Here is a 24,401-nt window from a genome sequence, read left to right on the forward strand (position 1 = left end):
CCCATGTGGGACAGAGACTGTATCCAACCCAATTTGCTTGTATCCACCCACGGTGCTTAACACAGTGGCTGGCACACAGTAAGAGCTTAACAAACGCCATCATCATCAACGGTACCTGACGAACTCTTATTCTGTGCAGAGCACTGTACTAAGTACCTAAGCTATAACCGTCTCCCCACATAATTCTGGGTAATTTTGGTTAAAAAAAATTGGGTAGTTGATCATTCAGGAACAAATCTCCCATTTATAAAGAAGCAGCGTAGCTCGGTGGATAGAGCACCGGCCTGGTTGTCGGAAGGTCCTGGTTTCTAATCCCTGATCCGCCACTTCATTCATTCAATTGTATTTACTCATTCGAGTGTATTTATTGAGCATTTACTGAGTGCAGAGCTATCTGTAAAAAATGGGGATTATGACCGTGAGCCCCACGTGGGACAACCTGATTCCCCTGTGTCTACCCCAGCGCTTAGAACAGTGCTCTGCACACAGTAAGCGCTTAACAAATGCCAACATTATTATTATTATTATTATTATTATTACTAAGCACTTGGAATGTAGAATTTGGCAACAGAATAGCACAGCAACCTATCTGCTGTGACCGTGGGCAAGTAACATCACTGCTCTGGGCCTCAGTTCCCTCACGTGTGAAATACGGATTGAGACCGTGAGATCTATATGAGACAGGGACTGTGTCCAACCCGATTAACTTGTATCTACCCCACTGTCTAGAACAGTGTTTGGCACATAGTAAGCGCTTAACAAGTACCATTATTATTATGTCACTATGAGAGAGTTGGTTCCAAGTCCAATATTTTGCCTTAGATGCAGTTTTTAGGAGTCCGGTAGACTGTGAGCCTGTTGTCGGGCAGGGACTGTCGCTATCTGTTCCCAAATGGGACATTCCAAGCGCTAAGTACAGTGCTCTGCACAAAGTAAGCGCTCAATAAATACGACCGAATGAATAAATGAATGAATAAATGACAGGGTTACCTATACTAACTCTATCTGTTGCTATTCCAAAATTCAGGGCCATATTCCTTAAATTTCCATATAGAAACTGAGCCAACTAAAAAAGATTTCAATTATGTAGACTAAGTCATTCATGAATATTCCCCTCTAGACAAAGTTCTTCGCAAAACCATAAGAGAAAACACAACTCACGATCAAATTTAGGTTTCATACACATCTACCTAGCACTCATCTAAAGAGTCATAAAATTTTAGTTAAGCAGCACCTCAAAAATCACTTCAGAGCCACCGGACAATCTGTTACGTGGATAAAATACGTTCGGTAGTCGGGGAAGGTTCCAAGTCGATACCTGCATGTATTTCATCATCTGGTTCACTTCAGTGTGGCCAATCAACTTCAAGATTAAGACAATTCTGTCACTAACCAGAGCCTTCCAGAATAACCTACGACTATGCCAACGTGGTATAACTTCAGAGGGTAAGGAAAATGATATCCGTTCATTCGCCACAAACAAGACTGTAGAAAACCGTTGGACAAAAGGCTTTCACAGTTCAACCATTTATAACGGGGCGAAAGGAGGGCGGCTCTTCATTTCTATGGTCCAAAATTCGGTGTAGGAGTAAAAGGTTTTTCCATTTTTCCCTTGATAATCTCCTTTTTGTCAAACAGTTTATTTGGGGAACATGAAACATTTTTCCACTATGAAATTTAGAATAAAAGAGAGTTCAGTGGGCCACAGCGCCCTGATTTTTTTTTATTATTAAACGGTAGAGTGTGCTAAGGATGACTTGGTTTATCCATCAGAAACCAGAACCCAACGAGAGTTAGATAGCCCCAGGGGGCAGAGCTCCAAACGCCCCCAGAGTTTTCCAACTCGGAGGGAGGTGGGGGAGACTGCTAAGGAGCCAAGAACACCCCCAGCTCTGCCACAAACAACTGCAGTCGCTCGGCCGCTCTGTGCTTTCACGCCCCGTTCTGTAAGATGGGGAAAATATCATCTTTCTTTCCGACTCACAAGCCCGATCACGGGTATTTATGAGTACCTCCTGTGCACAGAACTGTGTACTAATAATAACGATGATGTTGGTATTTGTTAAGCGCTTACTATGTGCCGAGCACTGTTCTAAGCGTTGGGGTAGATCCAGGGTAATCAGGCTGTCCCACATGAGGCCCACGGTCTTAATCCCCATTTTACAGATGAGGTAAGAGGCCCAGAGAAGCGAAGTGACTTGCCCACAGTCACACAGCTGACAAGTGGCAGAGCCGGGATCAGAACCCATGACCTCCGACTCCCAAGCCCGGGTTCTTTTCCACTGAGCCCCGCTGCTTCTCTCTGTAAGGCAAAAACTGGGGCTCAGAACAGTGCTCAGTGCTTGGGGCGGTGCTTGGCACGTAAGCGCTTAACAAATACCATCATTATTTTTATTATTATTATTTATCCTTGCATGGAACAGGGGAGAAGCAGCGTGGCTCAGTGGAAAGAGCACGGGCTTTGGAGTCAGAGGTCATGGGTTCGAATCCCGGCTCGGCCACTTGTCAGCTGTGTGACTGTGGGCAAGTCACTTGACTTCTCGGTGCCTCAGTGACCTCATCTGTAAAATGGGGAATTAAGACTGTGAGCCCCACGTGGGACAACCTGATTCCCCTCTGTCCACCCCGGCGCTTAGAACAGGGCTCGGCCCATAAAGTAAGCGCTTAACAAATACCAACATTATTATTATTATTATTAGAAGCTGCCACAAAAATCTAAGTATATTAGTATCACCAGAGCCAGCGACACTTTGGCATGACTATGGGAAATTCTATACGCTCTAAGCTAATAATAATTATGACAATAATAATTGCGGTATTTTTTAAGCGATTATCATGTACCAGGCACTATACTAAGCGCTGGGGTGGATACGAGCAAATCGGGTTGACACAGTCCCTCTGTCCCACGTGGGGCTCACTGTCTTCATCCTCATTTTCCAGGGAACTGAGGCCAAGAGAAGACTGTGAGCCCGTCACTGGGCAGGGAGGGTCGCTATCTGTTGCCAAATTACTGAGCGCTTACTATGTGCAAAGCAATGTTCTAACCACTGGGGTGGATACAAGGTGATGTGGTTGTCCCACGTGGGGCTCCCAGTCATAATCCCCATTTTCCAGATGAGGGAACTGAGGCACCGAGAAGTTAAGAGAAGCAGAGAAGCAGAGAAGCAGCGTGGCTCAGTGGAAAGAGCACGGGCTTTGGAGTCAGAGGTCATGAGTTTGAATCCCAGCTCTGCCACTTGTCAGCTGTGTGACTGTGGGCAAGTCACTTAACTTCTCTGTGCCTCAGTTACCTCATCTGTAAAATGGGGATTAAGACTGTGAGCCCCACGTGGGACATCCTGATTCCCCTGTGTCTACCCCAGCGCTTAGAACAGTGCTCGGCACATAGTAAGCGCTTAACAAATACCAACATTATTATTATTATTAAGTGACTTGCCCGAAGTCACCCAGCCGGCAAGTGGAGGAGCTGGGATTAGAACCCTCGCCCACCGACTCTCAAGCCCGGGCGCTCTTTCCACTGAGCCATGCTGCTAGTGAGACGGACTCAGGAGTCACCACAGTTAGACGCGGTTCAGTGGAAAGAGCCCGGGCTAGGGAGTCAGAGGTCATGGGTTCTAATCCCGGCTCTGCCGCTTGTCAGCTGTGTGACTGTGGGCAAGTCACTTCGCTTCTCTGGGCCTCAGTTACCTCATCTGTCAAATGGGGATTAACCGTGAGCCTCAAGTGGGACAACCTGATTACCCTGTATCTACCCCAGCGCTTAGAACAGTGCTCTGCACATAGTAAGCGCTTAACAAATACCAACATTGTTATTATTAGACTTAGCAGTCGCATCCCGGAGAGCAGATGAGCACCCCAAGTGAGTCAGTGGAAAGGGGACCGAGCTGTCTTGAGGCAACCTCAGTTCGGGATGAGAGGCAGAAGAGCTGATGCCCAAAGAGACTTAGAAAGTCTCTAATACTAACCATAATAATGTTGCTATTTGTTAAGCGCTTACTATGTGCAGAGCACTGTTCTAAGCGCTGGGGAAGATACAGGGTAATCAGGTTGGCCCACGTGGGGCTCACAGTCTTCATCCCCATTTTCCAGATGAGATACCTGAGGTCCAGAGAAGTGAAGTGACTTGCCCACAGTCACACAGCTGACAAGTGGCAGACCAGGGATTCAAACCCATGACCTCTGCCTCCCAAGCCCGGGCTCCTTCCACCGAGCCACGCTGCTTCTCTCTAGACTGTGAGCGTGTTGTGGGCAGGGCAACTGCCTACCAACCGTGTTATACTGTACTCTCTCACCCAAGCGCTCAGTACAGTACCCCGCACACAATAAGCAGGATGGCATGTGGCGGAGAGAGCTCGGGCCCGGGAGTCAGAAGGTTACGGTTCCGCCACTTGTCTGCTCTGTCACCTTGGACACGTCACTTCACTTTCCTGGGCCTCAGATACCTCATCTGCAAAATAATAATAATAATATTTCTGGTATCTGTCAAGCGCCTACTATGTGCCCGGCACTGTACTAACCACTAGAGAGGATACAAGCAAATTGGGTTGAACACAGTCCCTGTCCCACGTGGGGCTCACAGCCTCAATCCCCATTTTACAGATGAGGTCACTGAGGAACAGAGAAGTGAAGCTACTTGCCCGAGGTCACACAGCTGACCAGTGGAGGAGCCAGGATTAGAACCCGTGACCTTCTGACTACCAGGCCCATGCCCTATCCACTGCAAATGGGGATCGAGACTGTGAGCTCCACGTGGGACAGGGACTGCGTCCAAACCGATTTGCTTGTAACCACCCCGGCGCTTGGTACAATACCTGGCACATAGTAAGGCCTTGACAAATATTATTATAATGATATGTATCTTGTCATATAATTATTATAATTTATATTATTGCATACTATTAATATCTATATATGTGTATACCATTTATATAATAATATAACGAGTATAAGTATATAAGAGTGGTTAGAGAAATAAGAGGAGAACCGGGAGACATCTGCATTGGGAAATCCAAGGAGAGATAGCTTTCCAGGAGAATGGATTGGTCAAAAGCATCTGAGAATAATAACGATGGTATCTGTTACGCGCTTACTATGTGCAGAGCACTGTTCTAAGCGCTGGGGTAGATCCAAGGTAATCAGGTTGTCCCACGTGGGGTTCACAGTCTTCATCCCCATTTGATAGATGAGGGAATTGAGGCACAGAGAAGTTAACAATAATAATGATAATAATAATGTTGGTATTGGTTAAGCGCTTACTACGTGCAGAGCCCTGTCCTAAGCGCTGGGGGAGATACCGGGTAATGGGGTTGTCCTACGTGAGGCTCACAGTCTTCATCCCCATTTTACAGATGAGGGAACTGAGGCACAGAGAAGTGAAGTGACTTGCCCACAGTCACACAGCTGCCAATACTCTCCCAAGCGCTTAGCCCAGCGCTCTGCCCACCGCAAGCGCTCAAAAAATACCACTGGTCGAATGGCTGCTTGAAGAGGGACAAGACAGGACTTGGAGGTGAGAAATTAAACAACGCTTGGGAGGAACTGTTTAAGGAGCCCTAAACCAGGGCTAAAATCCGAGTTTTCTCTCATAATCACGTTCCGCTCCCTATCCACATTTGGAGATATCACCGTTATTGAGTTTTAGAGAAATGCTTCTACTGATCTTGCCAAATATTCAAATTTGAAAGAAAAACCGCATCAGAGACAGTTCTTTCCGAAGATGAAAGGAATTCTCCTAGGCTCCAAACTGCCTTCAGAAAAGCCATTACGACATAAAAAATTGTATTTTACAGTAAAGATCAGAGTGACATTCCCGGGACGTGAGCTAGAAAGACAAATTCACGTATAAAACCGACTCTCACATCGTTCGCCCGCATGCACATACGGCGTTTGGACTGAAAAAAAAATGACCTCACAAGACGACTTTAAAATTTCAGGTCACTATTTGAGGGATACGGTGCCAATCCCGAAGATAATCCTGAAGATAAATGACATTTTTGGAAGTATCAGACATTCTCTTGGAAAAACTCCCCAGAGTAGAGGCCGAGGGATGTGTGAGATGACAGCGACCGAAAGTATTTAGACGTTAGGCAGACACGAGGATTTTACGGGAAAGGCGGGGGCTCTTGGAATGGTGATGAAATCTTTAGTTTGGGATGAGGTTGCAAGGAAATTATCCAAGGAGGGCAAAATCTCTCCACGCTTCGGCAGTCCCACCTATAGCAATATTAATGATATCTATCCCTTACCTAGCCGTAAAACAGTGCGGAACTAAGATAACTAACAGAATGCTCCCAGAGACTCGGAAGAAACCGTAAAACAACGTGGAGCTCGGATAACTAACAGAATGCTCTGAGCGCTGGGAAGAAGAGGTGCTGTAAAAACTGGAGATATTTCTGTCAGGTATGCGTTCTCTTTAGTCCTTGGGGCTCCGGAGTTCAGTACACATTAAATGATAATACGGTGGAGCCCTCAGTTAAAGACAACAGGGATGGCTGGGATAAAGTCAAGCAAAGATCATTCCCAAACCTTCCAGCTGGTAGCCGCGGGACAATGAAGGCAACTATTTGCAAGGCCAAAACCACAAGCCAGGCCAGGCTGAAAGCAGGATGTTGAGTTTTTCGGGGTATTTTTTTCATGTGCTCTGTTTGCCGGGGGGTGCTAAAAACAGCCATGGGACCAAAATTGTAGATAATCTTCAAAATCGGATTACCAACCCCTAAATAATCATGGGTTTCTTAAACGAGTGCGACTTCTCAATTCCCTTCCCCTCACAATTGCAAAAGGACATAAAGAGACGCAGTGCGGTCTAGTGGCTAAGAGCCCGGGCCAGGGAGTGCGAAGGAGCCGGGTTCTAATCCCAGCTCTGCCACTTGTCTGCTGTGTGACCTGGGGCAAGTCACTTCACTTCTCTGGGCCTCAGTGACCTCATCTGAAAAACGGGGATTAAGAGCGTGAGCCCCAGGTGGGACGGGGCCCTCGTCCAACCCGATGAACTCGTATCTATCCCAGCCAGTTTAGAACAGCGCTCGTTCGGCACTAAATCCCGTCGATTCTCTCTCCACAATATCTCCACAAAATTCACTCCACACCGGTTCGAACACTTGTAGTATCCCGCCTCGACGACCGCACGAGCTCTTTGCTGATATCGCTGCCTCCAGCCTCTCCCCTCTCCATATCTGGTTAGGCTGCTCAGATCGTTTTTCTAAAATAAAAAATTAAATACAAAATACACTGACCTGCTCACACCTCCCAATTCCTCGAGGGCCTCCAATTCACCTATTCATTCGGTCGTATTTATTGAGCGCTTTCTGGGTGCAGAGCGCCGTACTAAGCGCTTGGGAGAGTACAAAACAACCATAAACACATTCCCTGCCCACCACGAGCTTACAGTCTAGAGCTGAGCTCGTCCAACTCCTCATCAAGCAGAATGATTTTTTAAGGCACTTAATCAGCTCTCTCCCCCTTCCGTATCTTAGCTCCTCTCCCACTACAACCCGGCCGGTACTCTTGGCTCGGCGGAAAGAGGCCGGGCTTGGGAGTCGGAGGTCACGGGTTCTAATCCCGGCTCCGCCACTGGTCAGCTGTGGGACTTTGAGCGAGTCGACTTCTCTGGGCCTCGGTTACTTCACCTGTAAAATGGGGATTAAGACTGTGAGCCCCACGTGGGACAATCTGATCACCTTGCATCCCCCTCCAGCGCTTAGAACGGTGCTTTGTACATAATAAGCGCCAACAGATACCATCATTATTATTGTTATATAGAGGGGGAAGGAGTTCCAGGCCAGAGTCAGGATATGGGCAAGGGGTCCACTTGGGGCCCTGTGACCGCCTGCCTCACCCCCACAGAGATCCCGGAAAGGCGGCCGGGCCCCGTGCCAGAGGGCCAGTGGCCCGGGTTGCCCCAGCGCGCAGACAATCCCGACACGAGGACGTGGCAGCGCTCGCCCTTTCCGGCGCCGGTGAAGGGGTAGAAGGCCCCGGAGGGCACCGGCGGGACCGGTCCGAGGGAGGGCGGGGAACCGGCGGAGGCCGGAGCCGCGACGGCTCACCTACCGGTGACGGGTCTGCCCCGAGACGTGCAAAAGGACCCCGAGACGGGCGCTTCGGGCTATATCTGAACGCTAGCCCCCACGGTCTCGATCCAGCCGCTTATCTCATCATTTACCTATTTAGATTAGTCCCCCTTGCCCCCTTCGCTTCGCCTCAGCTAAGCCCCTTTCCCTCTGCTCCTCCCCCTCTCCCTTCCCCTCCCCTCGGCACTGTGCTCATTTGTGTCTATTTTTATTACCCTATTTATGTGGTGAATGAAGTGTCCATCCCCTTGAGTCTATTTATCGGGTTTACGTTGTTTCGTTTTTGTCCGTCCGTCTCCCGCGATGAGACCCTGAGCCCGTCGCTGGGCTGGGATTGTCTCTATCTGTTGCCGAACTGTCCATTCCAAGCGCTTGGTACAGTGCTCTGCACACAGTAAGCGCTCAATAAACACTATAGAATGAACGAACGAATACTCCTCACCAATAAGCGTTTATGCCTCGGTCCGCCTTGCGGGGGGAAGGGGGTCTCCTTCACTCTGGACTCGGAATCCAAAACCGACGCCGGGCCCGACTCTTCCTCTTCGAGGTTGCTCGGTGACAGGCTCACGGTAAAATCCCCATTTCACGTGCAAGGAAAGTGAAGCACGTAAGTGGCTTGCCCAAGGTCACAGAGCGGGTCAGGAGTAGAACCCAGATCCTCTGACTCTCGGGCTCTTGCTCAGTCCATTAGGCCACGCCGCTTCCCTCTTATGGCCTCAAATCCTCCTTTCGGGAACCGTGGTGTACAGCGGTGTGGCGGAGGAGAGGAAAAAGAGGACAGAAGGGTGGTCTCTGGCCCTGGCAGAGTGGCTAGAGGCTGGGAATCAGAAGGTCATGGGTTCTAATCCCGATTCCGCCACTTTTCTGCTCCGTGGCCTTGGGCAAGTCACTCTGCCTCTCTGCGCTGGGGTACGTACGACGTAAACGGGTTGTCCTACGTGGGCTCACGGTCTTAATCCCCATTTCACGGATGAGGTAACTGAGGCACAGAGAAGTCAAGTGGCTTGCCCGCAGTCACACAGCTGGTAAGTGGCAGAGCCGGGATTAGCAACGCACAACCTCTGACTCCCAAACCCAAGCTCTTTTCACTAAGCCACGCTGCTTGAGTCCCGTGTGGGACGGGGACTGTGTCCAACCTTGTATCTACCCCAGCGCTTACAACAGTGCTTGGCACATTCTAAGCGCTTAACAAATACCGTTATTATTATTATTTGCCAGCAGCAGCAGCAGCAGCAGCAGCAGCAGCAGCAGCAGCAGCAGCAGCAGCAGCAGCTATCATCGCCATTCCAACTGAACTGGCTAATCTTGGCATCCCCCATGGGAGTTTACAGCAAAGCCTTAAAACCGGTGTTCTGGCTAACTTCTCTCTCCTTCTTTCGCCCTCCTTATCCCCACTTAATAATTACAGCATTTGTTAAGCGCTTACTATGTGCCAAGCACTGTCCTAAGCCATGGGGTAGATACAAGGTGATCAGCTTGTCCACTGCGGGGTTCACAGTCTCAATCCCCATTTTACAGATGAGGGAACTGAGGCACAAAGAAGTGAAGTGGCTTGTCCAAAGTCACACGGCTGATAAAGCAGAAGGAGAAGCAGCGTGGCTCAGTGGAAAGAGCGCGGGCTTGGGTGTCGGAGGTCACGGGTTCTAATCCCGGCTCCGCCGCTACTCAGCTGCGTGACCTTTGGCAAGTCGCTTCACTTTTCCTTGCCTCAGTTACCTCATCTGTCAAATGGGGATTAAAACTGGGAGCCCCACATGGGACAACCTGATCACCTTGTATCCCCCAGCACTCAGAACAGTGCTTTGCACATAGTAAGCGCTTAACAAATACCACAATTTATTTTTATTTTATAAATGGCGGAGCAGGGATTAGAACTCACGACTCCTGGCTCCCAAGCCCGGGCTTCCGCCATTAAGCCACGCTGTTTCTCTTCTGTCTCTCCCACTTGCCGTTTCTGGCCCCGCTCTCTGAAGAACATAGTCCCGTTCGACCTAAGGGGCAGTGTGGATCCGCGAAAGAAGGCAGGCTGTCAATCAGGAGAATTGGTTTCTAATCCCACCTCGGCCACTGACAGGCTCTGTGACCCTGGGTGAGTCATTTGCCGCGAGACTTAGTGGAAAGGACACGGGCTTGGGAGCCGGAGGTCGTGGGTTCGAATCCCAGCTCCACCATTTCTCAGCTGTGTTACTTTGGGCAAGTCACTTAACTCCTCTGTGCCTCAGTTCCCTCACCTGTAAAATGGGGATTAAGAGTGTGAGCCTCACGTGGGCCAACCTGATTACCCTTTATCTCCCCCAGTGCTTAGAACAGTGCTCTGCACATAGTAAGCGCTTAACTAACATCAACATTATTATCATTATTATTATTATTATTACAGTGCTTGGCACATAGTAAGTGTTTAACAAATACCATTAATATTATCGTTTAACCTCAGTTTCAGTTGCTCATCTATAAAATGGAGTTGAGATGAGCTGTGAGCCCCAAGTGGGACCGGGACCGGGACCGTGAGCAATTTAATAACCTTGAATCTTCCCCAACACTTAGCAGAGAGCAAGCACTTGATAAACGCCATCGTGAGAATCAGGGTCGCCTAATGGATAGAGCGCAGGCCTGGGAGTCAGAAGGACTTAAGGTTCTAAACCCAGCTCTGCCATTTGCCTGCTGCGTTACCTAGGGCAAGTCACTTCCCTTCCCTGTGCCTCGGTTTCCTCCTCTGTAAAATGGGGATTAAAACTGTGCGCCCCTTGTGGGACGGGGACTGTGTCCGACCCGATTGGCTCGTATCCGCTCCAGAGCTTTGCAGAGTACCTCGCGCACAGTAAGCGCTTAACGAATACCACAAAATTGATATTAAAGTTGTTATTATCACTATTTTAAATCCGTTCCCCTGAGACAGGCAAGTCAAACATAAGGAAAAGTCGCTGTCAAATATAAAGTGTAGCTACATAAAGCCGTAACTTTTTTGCTCACAGTCTTAATCTTCATTTTACAGATGAGGTAACCGAGGAATAGAGAAGTCGAGTGACTTGTCCAGGGTCACCCAGCAGACAAGTGGCAGATCCGGGATTAGAACCCAGGTCCTTCTGACTCCCAGGCCCGGGCTCCATCCACTAGGCCATGCTTTTTTTTTTTTTTTTACCATCCAGAGAATCAAACTACTGAGGAGAGAGTGACTAGGAACTGAAGAAACTAATACAACACAGACAAGTGTTTCTGAAATCACAGACGTTTCTACGGCGTAAACAGAGTTTGGTTAGCGAAAGGAAAAACATCGATGCCACCTCCCTTTCTTGGTTGATTTTTAAAATGGTCTCGCCACGCCTGAAGTGTTCTAAAAAGGCAATGCGGGATCAGTTATTCACATAAGTCCAAGGACCATGAGAATTTAGCATTTGTTACTCCGTGGAAACAGACCCCTGCAGACATGAACCTATCACTTCGTAAAATCAAGGGGAAACCAAAGGAGTCGTCGTTTCTTTTCTCTCCAATCTTGCTTGAAAAGCTCCACTGAGTCGAAGGTATCCGGGGGAATAATTGGCAGAAGGCGTGATGACTCAACGGGCCCGAGAAAATCTTCCCACCACTGGTTTGGTGACAACCCGGTCGGGGCCCCGGCTCCCAGTCAGGGGCAGTAAGGGCGAAGGGAACTGAGCACCCCGGGTGTTTTAGGAGATCTCCAGCACTTAGTACAGCGCCAAGCGCTTAGCACAGTGCTCTGCACATACTGAGTGCTCAATAAATACGATTTCAATAAGATTGAAATACGACTACCTCGCCTGGCCACTGGGGAAAGGGATAAGAAAACTGCTGCCATCAAGGAAAACTGACCCCAGGTGCCAAGAATACCACTGTACCTCGATTTACCATAACTCTCTGTTAAATAGTAATAATAATGATGATGCTGGTATTCGTTAAGCGCTTCCTACGTGTCAAGCGCTGTTCTAAACGCTGGGGTAGATACAAGGTAATTAGGCTGTCCCAAATGGGGCTCGCAGTCTTAATCCCCATTTTACAGATGAGGCAACTGAGGCACAGAGAAGTGAAGTGACTTGCCCAAAGTCACACGGCCGACAAGCGGCGGAGCCGGGATTAGAACCCACGACCTCTGACGGCCCCCCAAGCCCGGGCTCTTTGCGCTAAGCCTGACCACAAGTTATCAACCCTAAATAGTACCTTCCTGTTCTGGGGAACCTTCACAGCCCTGCCCAATCACGGCTTCTGAATACAATTCAAACTTTCACGGGGAACGGACGCTCAAATGACCTTTCGAGGTCAGCCTGTTTGGGCTCACTTCTCTCGTCAGCTCCTTTCTCAGATTTTCGGCGAGAAAGAGTAACAGTAACCACGGTGGTATCCGTGAAGCAGTTACCGTGTGTCAAACGGTCCCCGTCCCACACGGGGCTCTCGGTCTTAATCCCCATTTTACAGATGAGGGAACCGAGGGACAGAGAGGTTGAGTGACTCGTCCGAGGTCACGCAGCAGACAAGTGGCGGATCGGGGATTGGAACCTAGGTCCTTCTGACTCCCGGGCTTGGGTTTTGTCCTCGAGGCCGTGCTTTTTTATCATCCGGAGAACTGAAGAGCTACTGAGGACACACTGAAAAAGTGTGGACATATCAAGTCTCCCCGTAGAAAACCGGTCAGCAGGTAAAATCGCAGGCCGCACCCTGAGGGCAGAGATGTCAACCAACTCTACCGTACTCTCCCGAGTGCTCAGAACAGTGCTCTGCACATAGTAAGCACTTGAGCTATAAGAGCGCTTCTAAGAAACCGAACAACTTCTTGGACTGAGGAATCGATTAATCGCATTTACTGAGCGCGGAGCACTGTACTAAGTGCTTGGGTGAGTACACTATAACAGAGTCGGTAGACATGAGTTTCATTAACATTTATTTAATGTTATTTATTTAACGAGAAGCAGCGTGGCTCAGTGGAAAGAGCACGGGCTTGGGAGCCAGAGGTCATGGGTTCAAATCCCAGCTAGGCTACCTGTCAGCTGTGTGACTGTGGGCAAGTCACTTAACTTCTCAGTGCCTCAGTTCCCTCATCTGGAAAATGGGGATGAAGACTGGGAGCCCCGCGTGGGACAACCCGATTACCCTGTACCCACCCCAGGGCTTAGAACAGTGCTCTGCACATAGTAAGCGCTTAACAAATACCAACATTATTATTATTTATTTCACTGGACAGGAGAGGTTGCTTGCAATTAGATTCAAAACAGGCATCATTCCCAAGTTCCCAGATGAGAGGTGGCATTCTATTTCTTTGCCTTTTAGATTTGATTCATTTTTATCTTTGGGTTTGCCCACGAGGAGCTTACAGTCTAGAGGGGGATGTTAATATAAATGAATTATGGGTGTGGATATGAGTGCTGTGGGGCTGAGGGAGGGGGGAATAAACGGTGCAAATACGACGCAGAAGGGAGTGGGAAAAGAGTAAAACAGGGGCTAGTCGGGGAAGGTCTCCTGGAGGAGAGGAGCCCTCATTAAGGCTTTGAAGGTGGGGAGAGGGGAGAGCGGCGGGTCTGACAGATTTAAAGAAGAAGGGAGTTCCGGGCCAGAGGCAGGACACGGCCAAAGGGTCTGCAGCGAGATAAAGGAAATGGAGACTCGGTGAGTAGGTCGCTGTTAGAAGAGGGAAATGAAGGTACTGGGTTGTAATAGGAAATCAGCACGATACCATAGGTGGGGCGAGGAGTTTGTGTGTGTGAATAATTTCAGTTAGTCAACTGAGCTCTCCGGCTGCTCCTTCGCAACGCTTGGGAGATCATTATTAACTCTGCTGGGCATACACAGAAAAGTGAATTTTGAAAACGGGAAGAATCGTAACCAGCGATTACTTAAGTCTACTGGATTGAGTCCTCCAATCCAACCTCTGGCGGTCTGTGACTACCAATCAGTGGTATTTAATGAGTGCTTACTATGTGCAGAGCACTGAAGTAGGCGCTTGGGAGAGTACAGCACAGCAGAGTTGAAAGACACGTTCCCTGCCCACAATGACCTAGGAGTCTAGAAGGGGAGACGGACATTAGCATAAATAATTTATCACCTATAACTTAAAGTTATACGCATATGCATCTATACCATTTCCCCTTAGTCGGCTGCACAGAGAGATAATGTGACCTAGCGGATAGAGCCCGGAACCCGGAGTCAGAAGGACCTGGGTTCCAATTCCGAATCCGCCACTTGTCTGCTGTGTGACGTTGGGCGAGTCAAGCGTGGCTCAGTGGAAAGAGCCCGGGCTTGGGAGTCAGAGGTCATGGGTTCGAGTCCCAGCTCTGCCACATGTCAGCTGTGTGACTGAGGGCAGGTCACTTAACTTCTCTGTGCCTCCGTTCCCTCATCTGTAAAATGGGGATGAAGACCGTGAGCCTCACGTGGGACAACCTGATTACCCTGTATCTACCTCAGCGTTCAGAACGGTGCCCTGCACACAGTAAGCGCTTAACAAATACCAACATTATTATTATTCACTTCTCTGGGCCTCAGCTCCCTCACCTGGAAAATGAGGATTAGGCCTGGGAGCCCCACGTGGAGCTGTATCCAAGCTGATTGCCTCGGTGACCTCATCTGTAAAATGGGGATGAAGACCGGGAGCCTCACGTGGGACAATCTGATTACCCCGTATCTACCCCAGCGCTCAGAACACTGCTCGGCACATAGTAAGCGCTTAACAAATCCCAACATTATTATTATTATTAGCTACCTCGGTGCTTAGAAGAGTGGCTGGGACATTATAAACACTTAACAGACACCATCTGACAAACAAAACCCATTGTGAGCGAATACCACAAGAAAGGGCTAAGTCTCCCCCAGCTCTCCGGGCAACAAAATGGTGGCAATTGTTTTTGGAACAGGCCTAAAGCCGTTGGTTCTTTTAGGAGCTTGCTCTTTCTACCGAGGCTCCACCCTCTCTCCGCCTTCTCCCCTTTTCCCTTGCTCATTTTCCCCCTTCCGCCTCCTCTACAAACAAACCCAACCTGGTACAACCACTCTCCCGGTCCCCCAGTTTACTGGGCTGTAAGGGAGAAGAAAGGAGGAGGGAAGCAGATTTCTGTTCTACTTTCTGCCGTCCTCTCTCCTCTCGGCACCTTATCGCCTACATTCTAATACGGAGTTCATCGAGGAGACTTGGGTAACAGCGTGATCCTGGGCGGATGTGTTTTAACAACGTACCCGGAAAATGAGAGCCAGGAATTTAGCAAACATGGAAAAACCAATCTGGGAATATTTCCCTCTTGATAGTAACCGCTGACAAAAGAGCGAATGGCAGGCTACATCTAGGATATGGATTTCAGGGGTTTAGAAAAGGACATGATTCCGGGGAGACCGGAGTCGCTCCTTTTACTAGGGCAGAATTCAAACACGAAGCAGGGTGGCTCAGCGGAAAGAGCACGGGCTTAGGGGTCGGTGGTCATGGGTTCTAATCCCGGTTCCGCCACCTGTTGGCTGTGTGACTTTGGGCAAGTCGCTTCACTTCTCGGTGCCTCAGTTACCTCATCTGTAAAACGAGGATTAAGACTGTGAGCCCCACGTGTGGGACAACCTGATTACCTTGAATCTACCCCAACGCTTACAACAGGGCTCGTCACATAGTAGGAGCTTAACAGATGCCAACATTATTATTATCAGTATTATTTACTGAGTCCTCACTGTGTGCAGGGCACCGTACTAAGCACTTGGGAGAGTACAACACAACAGAGTTAGTAGACACGTTGGATTTTAATGTCTTAGATTTGGATTCCAGTTTTTCGGGGGGTTTTGGTTCCTTTTGAATGAATCGGCAGACCAATAGTTTCTTACACCTTGGGCAAGTCACTTCACTTCTCTGGGCCTCAGTTGCTTCAACCGTAAAATTGGGATTGAGACGCGAGCGCCTCGTGGGACAGGGACCGTTTCCAAACCCATTTGCTTGTATCCATCCCCGCATTTAGTACAGTGTTTGGCACATAGTAAAGCGCTTAATACCTTTTTATTAAAAAAAAAAAAAAAAAAGGAAAGGACCAACACTATTGTCCCTTGCCCTGGAAGATAGGAGGGCAATGGAGGCGAGGAGGAAAGGCAGGGTGGGAGTGGCAGGAGTTGCTCTAGTGGGGGCCCCTTCATTCATTCAATCGTATTTACTGAGCGCTTACTGTCTGCAAAAGCGTTGTGCTGAGCGCTGAGAGAATACAATATAGAGAAGCAGCGTGGCTCAGTGGAAAGATTCCGGGCTTGGGAGTTCGAGGTCATGGGTTCGAATCCCGGCTCTGCCACTCGTCAGCTGTGTGACCGTGGGCAGGTCACTTAACCTCTCTGTGCCTCAGTGACCTCGTCTGGAAAATGGGGATGAACTGTGAGCCTCACGTGGGACGACCTGATCCCCCTGTAGCTACCCCAGCGCTTAGAACAGTGCTCTGCCCAAGGTGAGCGCTTAACAAATACCAACGTTATCATTATAGGGAAGCAGCGTGGCTCAGTGGAAAGAGCACGGGCTTTGGAGTCAGAGGTCATGGGTTCGAATCCCGGCTCGGCCACTTGTCAGCTGTGTGACTTTGGGCAAGCCACTTAACTTCTCGGTGCCTCAGTTACCTCATCTGTAAAATGGGGATTAAGACTGTGAACCCCACGTGGGACAACTTGATTCCCCTGTGTCTACCCCAGCGCTTAGAACAGTGCTCTGCCCAAGGTGAGCGCTTAACAAATGCCAACGTTATCATTATTAATAACAGACGCATTCCCTGCCCACAGCGAGTGCACAGTCTAGAGGGGGAGACGGACATTAATATAGATAGATAGATTACAGACATACGCATAAGTGCTGTGGGGATGGGAGGGAAGATGAATGAAGGAGCAAGTAAGAGCAGCACAAAGGGAGCGGGAGAAGAGAAGGGCTTAATCGGGGAAGGCTTCTCGGAGGAGGCGGGCCATCAAAAAGGTTCGGAAGAGGGGGAGAGCAATATCTGTCTGATGTGAGGAGGGAGGGCGTTTCAGGGCAGAGGTGGGAGGAGGGCGAGAGGGCGGGCAGACCCACAGGTAGGACCCCTTGGTGGGAGGCGGGGCGGGCAAACGACAGGACCCCCGTGGCCTCGCTGCCGCAGCAGAAGTCTCCACCGTCACCACAACCACCGTCACCCTTCCTGCTTCCCCAGCCTCCTGCGTGTTCAGGCTCTGGAGTCCACCTGAACAAGCCTGGAAGGGGAGGAAGAGAGAGGGAAAAGAAAAGAACCAGGCACGGCCGTCCGAGGGGACGGGCAGATGAGCGAGCTCAGCGTGGGAGTCGGAAGGACCCGGGTTCTACTTCCCGCTCCGCCACTTGTCTGCTGTGTGACCCCGGGCAAGTCACATAACTTCTCTGGGCCTCAGCTCTCTCTCCTGGAAAATGGGGATTAAGCCTGTGAGCCCCACGTGAAATACGGGCTGAGCCCGCCTGGATGACTCTGTATCTAGCCCGGCGCTTTAGGACGGTGCTCGGCACATAGTGAGTGCTGAACAAGTACCATTGTTTTTAAAAAAGGTTCGTTCGTTCGTTCATTCGTTCATTCAATCGTATTTACTGAGCGCTTACTATGTGCCGAGCACTGTACTAAGCGCTTGGAACGGACAATTCGGCAACAGATGGAGACAATCCCTGCCCGAAGACGGGCTCACAGTCTAAACGGGGGAGACAGATAGCAAAGCAAAACAGAACAAAACAAAAACAAGATATCATCAAGATAAATAGAATCAAGGCGATATACACCTTATTAACAAAATTAATAGGGTAAAAAATAATATATACAAATATATACAAAAATAAGATGCCAGAAGAAGGAAAGAGCAGGGAATAGGGGAGTGGGGAGAGGTAGCAAGGACGGAAATCAGAGCAGGGCTAAAAGCAGTGAAGCTAGTGGAAAGAGCCCTGGCCTGGGAGTCAGAGGGCCTGGGTCCTAATCCTGGCTCCGCCACGCACCTGCTGGGAGAGCCCGGGCGGCCCACTTATTTTCTCTGTGCCTCAGTTTCCTCATCTGTAAAATGGGGTTTTCAACACCTGTTTTACCTCCTACTTAGACTGTGGGTGAAACAAGGGCTGTGTCTGGCATGATTATCTTGTATCTACTGAAGCACATAATACGCCCTTAGTAAATATCCCAAATATTATTAAAAAAGAGTTCTGGAAACAAATACAAGCAGCTAGGGGAAATGAAAGGTGGGCATATATTTTTAAAAATGAATCAAAGGATAGAAATTGAGATATAATACCCAATCGCTAGCTAAAACATGGTCTAGAGGAGAGGGCCCCTGGAGGCCATCAAAGCCCTCCTTCTATTTTACTACTTAATTAAGCAACCTTCTAAATCAAATTTGATTTTCCAGATAATCTCCTGTTGGAGGGAGGACACTGTTCTTGGCAATCGAAATCATTTCCTTTCTCTAAGGATGATAACGTTCAAACAGGCTACCAAGGGAGACTGTGGAATTATTATTAGTCACGTTTATCAAGAACTTACAATGAAAAATATACGACCATATAATTCAAGAATAGGCATAAAATGCTACGGTGAATAAATTCAAGTGTTAAGAGCGGCATTTCGAGGTGCTTGCTCTGAGAACGTGGAGCTTAATCGGGTAATACCTCCTGAGGGAAGTGAGTTTTCAGGAAGAATCTGAGACTTCAAGACGTGAAAGGGGGGTTCGCGGGGGGAGGGACGACATTAGCAAGGAGTCGGAGGAAGGAGAGTTGGGCACAAGGCACACTGAGTAGGTGAGCTTGGGAGGAACGGGAAGTGCAAATACGGAACAAGGAGAGAGCCAACCAAGTGCCACGTACGTGTGAAACTTCTGCATGATGCAGAAGGGAAAGACAACCACTGGAGGTTTTTGAAGAGTGGACTTTTTTTTAAAACGGTATTTGTCAGGCACTGGGGAAGATACGAGGTTGTCAGATTAGGACGGACAGTCTCTGTCCCACAAGAGGCTCACGGTCTTTATCCCCATTTTACAGATGAGGTAACTGAGGCACACGGAAGCAAACGGACGGCCGACACGTGCGGCGGAGCCGGGATTAGAACCCAGGTCCTTCTGACTCCCAGGGCCGTGCTCTATCCACTAGCCCACGCTGCTTCTCTAACTTGAAAAGAACGGGCTTTAGAAGTATCAACTTGAGAGGCGGGAGGCCGGAAGGAGGGAAACCTATAAGGAGGCTGCTTCAGTAGTCTAAGAAGGCTAAGATGAGCACTTGGACCAGGGTGGTGGCCATCTGGACGGAGAGGAAGGGTAGATCTGGGAAACGGTACTGGAAGGGGGGGGGGGGGGGGGGGGGCGGAATCGGCAGACTAAATGTTCTTGGACCGCATCCCCACCAATAAAAGCACTGTGGTAACCACCGTCCTCCCTCCCTCCCTGCACACTCCGTGCACACTCCCCGCCCGCCGGGCAATACAAGCTTCTTCCGCACGCTCTCGGATTCCTCCAACGCCGAGACTTTGAGTCTATTTTGTGTATTTGCTTGTGTTGCGTTTCAACATCTCCTTGTTCCTGTCCCTTCTCCCCCCTTAAACCCTTAGTTTATGAACTCCATGAGGGACAGGGACCATCTCTCATTCCCACCTTTGTATTCTCTCCTAGCGTTTAGTACAGTGCTCCATTCACAGTAAGTGCCTAATATGATTACTACTACTAGTACAGTGCCTGGCACATAGTAAGCGCTCAACAAATCCCATCATTATTGTTGTTTCTACTAAGAGGGTGAGGAGTAAAGGAGAATACCTAAGTTACGGGCTTCCGGAACAGTGGTGATTATAATAAGAAGGAAAGGTGGAGGAGGCCCTCTCAAGATGGCACCCGGAGAGTTTCCAGTCCTCTACCAGGCTCGCCACGGGAGACTCAAGCAGAGAAATACCAATTCCATGCCTAGCTTGGCCAGTGGCTAGCGAGGAGAAGGCAATCTGCTGCAAATCATACTCACCTGTGCCGGGCAGCGGTGGCATGGGAGAGAGTCGGGGGAGGAGACTCGAGCGTTCTGCACGGAAGAAGGCGAGGGTAAATCATTTCCATATTTTTTTTTTTTAACCAAGAAAACTTTCTGGATACACTGTCGGAACGACTGCGGATGGAGGTGGGGTGTTCTGGGAGAGATGCGTCCATGGAATCACTCTGGGTCGGAGACGGCTCGACGGCGTAAGGCGAGAGGCGGGGACAAGAGGCAGGCAAACTGAGCTTGAGGTGCCAACGGGACAACTGTGTGACGTTGACCCAAAAGGAAAATGAAATGGAAGAGGTGAGAGAGAGAGAGAGAGAGAGAGAGATGTGGGAGTCAGCCCTACTGAGGGAATACCGATGGGAACATATGAGCTGCCCGAAAGAGTACGTGGGGAGTGAGAAGAAAAGGGGACCCAGAAAAGACTCTTGAAGGACACCCTCTGCCTAGGTGAGATACAAAAGAGCCAGTAAGAGAGACCGGAAAAGCAGCAGCCAGAAAGGTGGAAGATTAGTACGGCGTTTTGCACACAGTAAGCGCTCAGTAAAAACTATTGAAAGAATGAACCAGAAGGGAACTTTACTAGGTAAAATAAGAATTCTGGTATTTAGTGAATGCTATTTGCCAGGCACCGTACTAAGCCCTGGGGTGGATATCAGCAAATCAAGCTGGACGCGGTCTCTGTCCCACGTGGGGCTCAGAGTTTCAATCCCCATTTTACAGACAAGGTAACCGAGGCCCAGAGAAGTGACTTGCCCAAGGTCACAAAGCAGACAAGTGGCGGAGCCGGTTTTTATTGCCATTGTTCTCGTCTGTCCGTCTCCCCCGATTAGACCGTAAGCCCGTCAAATGGCAGGGACCGTCTCAATCTGTTGCCGACTTGTTCATTCCAAGCGCCTAGTACAGTGCTCTGCACATAGTGAGCGCTCAATAAATACTATTGAATGAATGAATGAACTAGAACCCATGACCTTCTGACTCCCAGACCTGTGCTCTAGCCACTACGCCATGTAAGTCAGGATGGTGTTTCCAAGAGGAGGCAGCTATCTATACCGTCAGATGTGGTTGAGGGGGATTAGGGATAATAATAATAATAATAATAATGTTGGTATTTAAGCGCTTACTATGTGCAGGGCACTGTTCTAAGCGCTGGGGGGATACAAGGTGATCAGGTTGTCCCTCGTGGGGCTCACGGGCTTCATCCCCATTTGACGGATGAGGTAACTGAGGCCCAGAGAAGTGAAGTGACTTGCCCAAAGTCACACAGCTGACAAGTGGAGGATCCGGGATTAGAACTCACGACCTCTGACTCCCAAGCCCGGGCTCTTGCCACTGAGCCAAGTCCATTAGATTGGGCAGGGACTCGGTCACTGGTGACCTTGGAGACGTCTAGACTTTGTGGAGGAAAGCTTCTGGCCACGGGGGACTCCCGCAGGGATGCGGGTCTTCACCCCGGTGACGTGGGCAATGGGAGACGGTGACCGTCCCGGTCGGCGGCAGCTTCCCCTCGACCCGACGGAACCCGGTGACCGGGAGGCTCTGGACCGCTGGGTCCCGCTTTGGCCCACTCCTGAAGATTTTAAGATCCCAAACAGACGGCCACCTATAGGCATTCACCTCCTATAAAAAGGCAAGGGACTAGACCAGATGACTTGAGATTCTATGACGACTCCATTTTAACTTTTTAATCCCAGATGGACCCAGACTGTGCTTCGAAAAAATAACCTGGACATTCTGATCTAGTGAGAAGTCTTAAGGAAGCAGCGTTACCCCGTGGAAATGCTACGGGCCTCAGAGTCAGAGGACCTGGGTTCTAATTACGGCTGTGCCGGTTGCCCGTTGCGTGACGTCCCCTCAGCTAAGCCCCTTTTTCCCCCCTTTTCCCTCTGCTCCTCCCCCTCTCCCTTCCCCTCCCCTCAGCACTGTGCTCGTCTGCTCATTTTTATATATATTTTTATTACCCTATTTATTTTGTTAATGAGATGTACATCCCCTTGATTCTATTTATTGTTATTGTTTTTGTCTGTCCGTCTCCCCCGATTAGACCGTAAGCCCGTCGATGGGCGGGGATCGTCTCTGTAGCAGATTTGTACATTTCAAGCACTCGGTACAGTGCTCTGCACATAGGAAGCGCTCAATAAATACTATTGAATGAATGAATGACCTCAGGCAAGTCCCTTCCCTTCCCTGGGCCTTGGTTCCCTCATCTGCAAAATGGGGAGTCAATGCCTGTTCTCCTTCCTACGGAGACTGGAAGCCCATATGGGACCTGATGATCTTCTACCTTCCCCAGTGCTCAGAATGGTGCTTGGCACAGAGTAAGCGCTTAACAAGTAGCATTCTTCTGTAAATCTGGATTGCAGACGAACCAGCTGGGATTTGATCCACTCCAGCTTGATGTGCCCAGGATGAGTGGCTTCTTGTACCACCACAGCTGAATATCTTGTTAATGAGATGTGACATCACCTTGATTCTATTTATTTGCTATTGTTTTAATGAGATGTTCATCCCCTTGATTCTAGTTATTGCTATTGTTTTTGTCCGTCTCTCCCGATTAGACTGTAAGCCCGTCAAAGGGCAGGGACGGTCTCTGTTACCGACTTGTACATCCCAAGCGCTTAGTACAGTGCTCTGCACATAGTAAGCGCTCAATAAATACTACTGAATGAATGAATCCAGAAGCCAGACCCACAAGCCCCTTCTTTCAGTAGGTAGTGTTTTCGCCCATACGCCTCTTCTTTCAGTAGGTAGTGCTTTCTCCAAGACCTCTCAGCTCTTGGGGCCCTTAAGCCTTACGTGATTTTTCCGAAGATTCTTTCAATAGCATTTATTGAGCGCTTACTATGTGCAGAGCACTGTACTAAGCGCTTGGAATGTACAAATCGCCAACAGATAGAGACAGTCCCTGCCCACTGACGGGCTTACAGTCTAATCGGGGGAGACGGACAGACAAAGATGCCCGGCAGCCTTTATTTAGTAGGTGAGGCGGGTCAATGGATCCCTGAAAAACATGCAAGGAATGAAATAGGCACCCGCGACGGACCTGGGTTCTAATCCAGGTTTCGCCACTTGTCTGCTGGGTAAAGAGCTGTAGAGATCTGTTATTGATTTTATTTATATTAATGCCTGTCTTCCCCTCTCGACTGTGAGCTCATGGTGGGCAGGGAATGTGTCTGATGTTATACTGTACTCTCCCAAGTGCTTAGTACAGTGCCTTGCACACAGTAAGCACTCAATAAATACAATTGAATGAATGAATGAATTCTCTGTGCCCCAGTTCCCTCATCATAAAGTGGGGATTGAGACTCTGAACCCCAGGTGGGAGAGGAATTGTGTCCAACCTGATTAGCTTTGCATCTATCCCTGTGTTTAGCATATAGTAAGTGCTTAACGAATACCAGAATTACTATTACTAGGAGGTGACGGGTGACGGATGCAAGGTTTCCTCTACCTTCTTCCAGGCTTCACAGGTTTTCCAAAAGAAGACTTTTAAATGTGTGGTGGAGAAAAGAGTTAATGTTGTCAATCAATCAAGTATATTCTGACCGGTTAAGAAGCCTGAACCAAGGGCTAGTGAAATCAGAGCCCGGGAGATTTCACTCCGGTTTTACTGCGGGATTTTATGTGGGACCGGTTAACCTTTTCTAAGCCTCGCTTTTCTCAACGGTAAAATAAAGACCAAGGTACTGATGTGATTACAAGACCACTGTGGGGAATAAATACCAATAAGATTGCAAAGCCTTCTGTATGATCAGAGTCTCATACAGGGTTCAGGGTGTAGAGGTCCTGCTTTACAAAACTGGATTGAAAAGATGAGAAGACTGCAGAAAAAATACAAAGATCACTGGACTACAGATTGCATCCTGGAACATTCCTGAGAAATGAGTCTATTTTCATTCTGCTTTTTCAATCTTTATGGAGGTAGAATGGCTACAAGGAAAACAACTCCAGGAGAATACAAGATAGGTATCTGAGCTCATTAGGGCCCTCACTGTCATTTCAGAGAATCTGCCTGGCTTCTACCTACACTCCGGGGCTAGGAAAATCCTCATTAGCCTGAAACTCCTTTCTATGCTTTCAATATCCTGGCTCGTCTTGCAGTTCTCCCCTTGGAGAGAAAACATTATGCCCTTTGAGGAAATGCTTAATGATGGCGCTGACGAGAGCCATTCTATCTAGGGAAGCAGCGTGGCTCAGGGGAAAGAGCACGGGCTGGGGAGCCAGAGGTCATGGGTTCGAATCTCGGCTCTGCCCCTTATCAGCTGTGTGACTGTGGGCAAGTCACTTCACTCCTCTGGGCCTCAGTTACCTCATCTGGAAAATGGGGATGAAGACCGTGAGCCTCACGTGGGACAACCTGATTACCCTGTATCAACCCCAGCGCTTAGAAC

The 24,401-nt window shown here is 49.1% G+C and overlaps 1 protein-coding gene across 8 annotated transcripts in view; it reads right to left on the reverse strand.

Moving 5' to 3' along the window:
* Positions 1-24,401, reverse strand: part of SBF2 (SET binding factor 2) — a 474,020-nt gene that overhangs the window by 389,772 nt on the left and 59,847 nt on the right. The window lies entirely within an intron of this gene.

This window comes from Ornithorhynchus anatinus, chromosome 3 (assembly GCF_004115215.2).
Source record: "Ornithorhynchus anatinus isolate Pmale09 chromosome 3, mOrnAna1.pri.v4, whole genome shotgun sequence".
Classification (NCBI taxonomy): Eukaryota; Metazoa; Chordata; class Mammalia; order Monotremata; family Ornithorhynchidae; genus Ornithorhynchus; species Ornithorhynchus anatinus.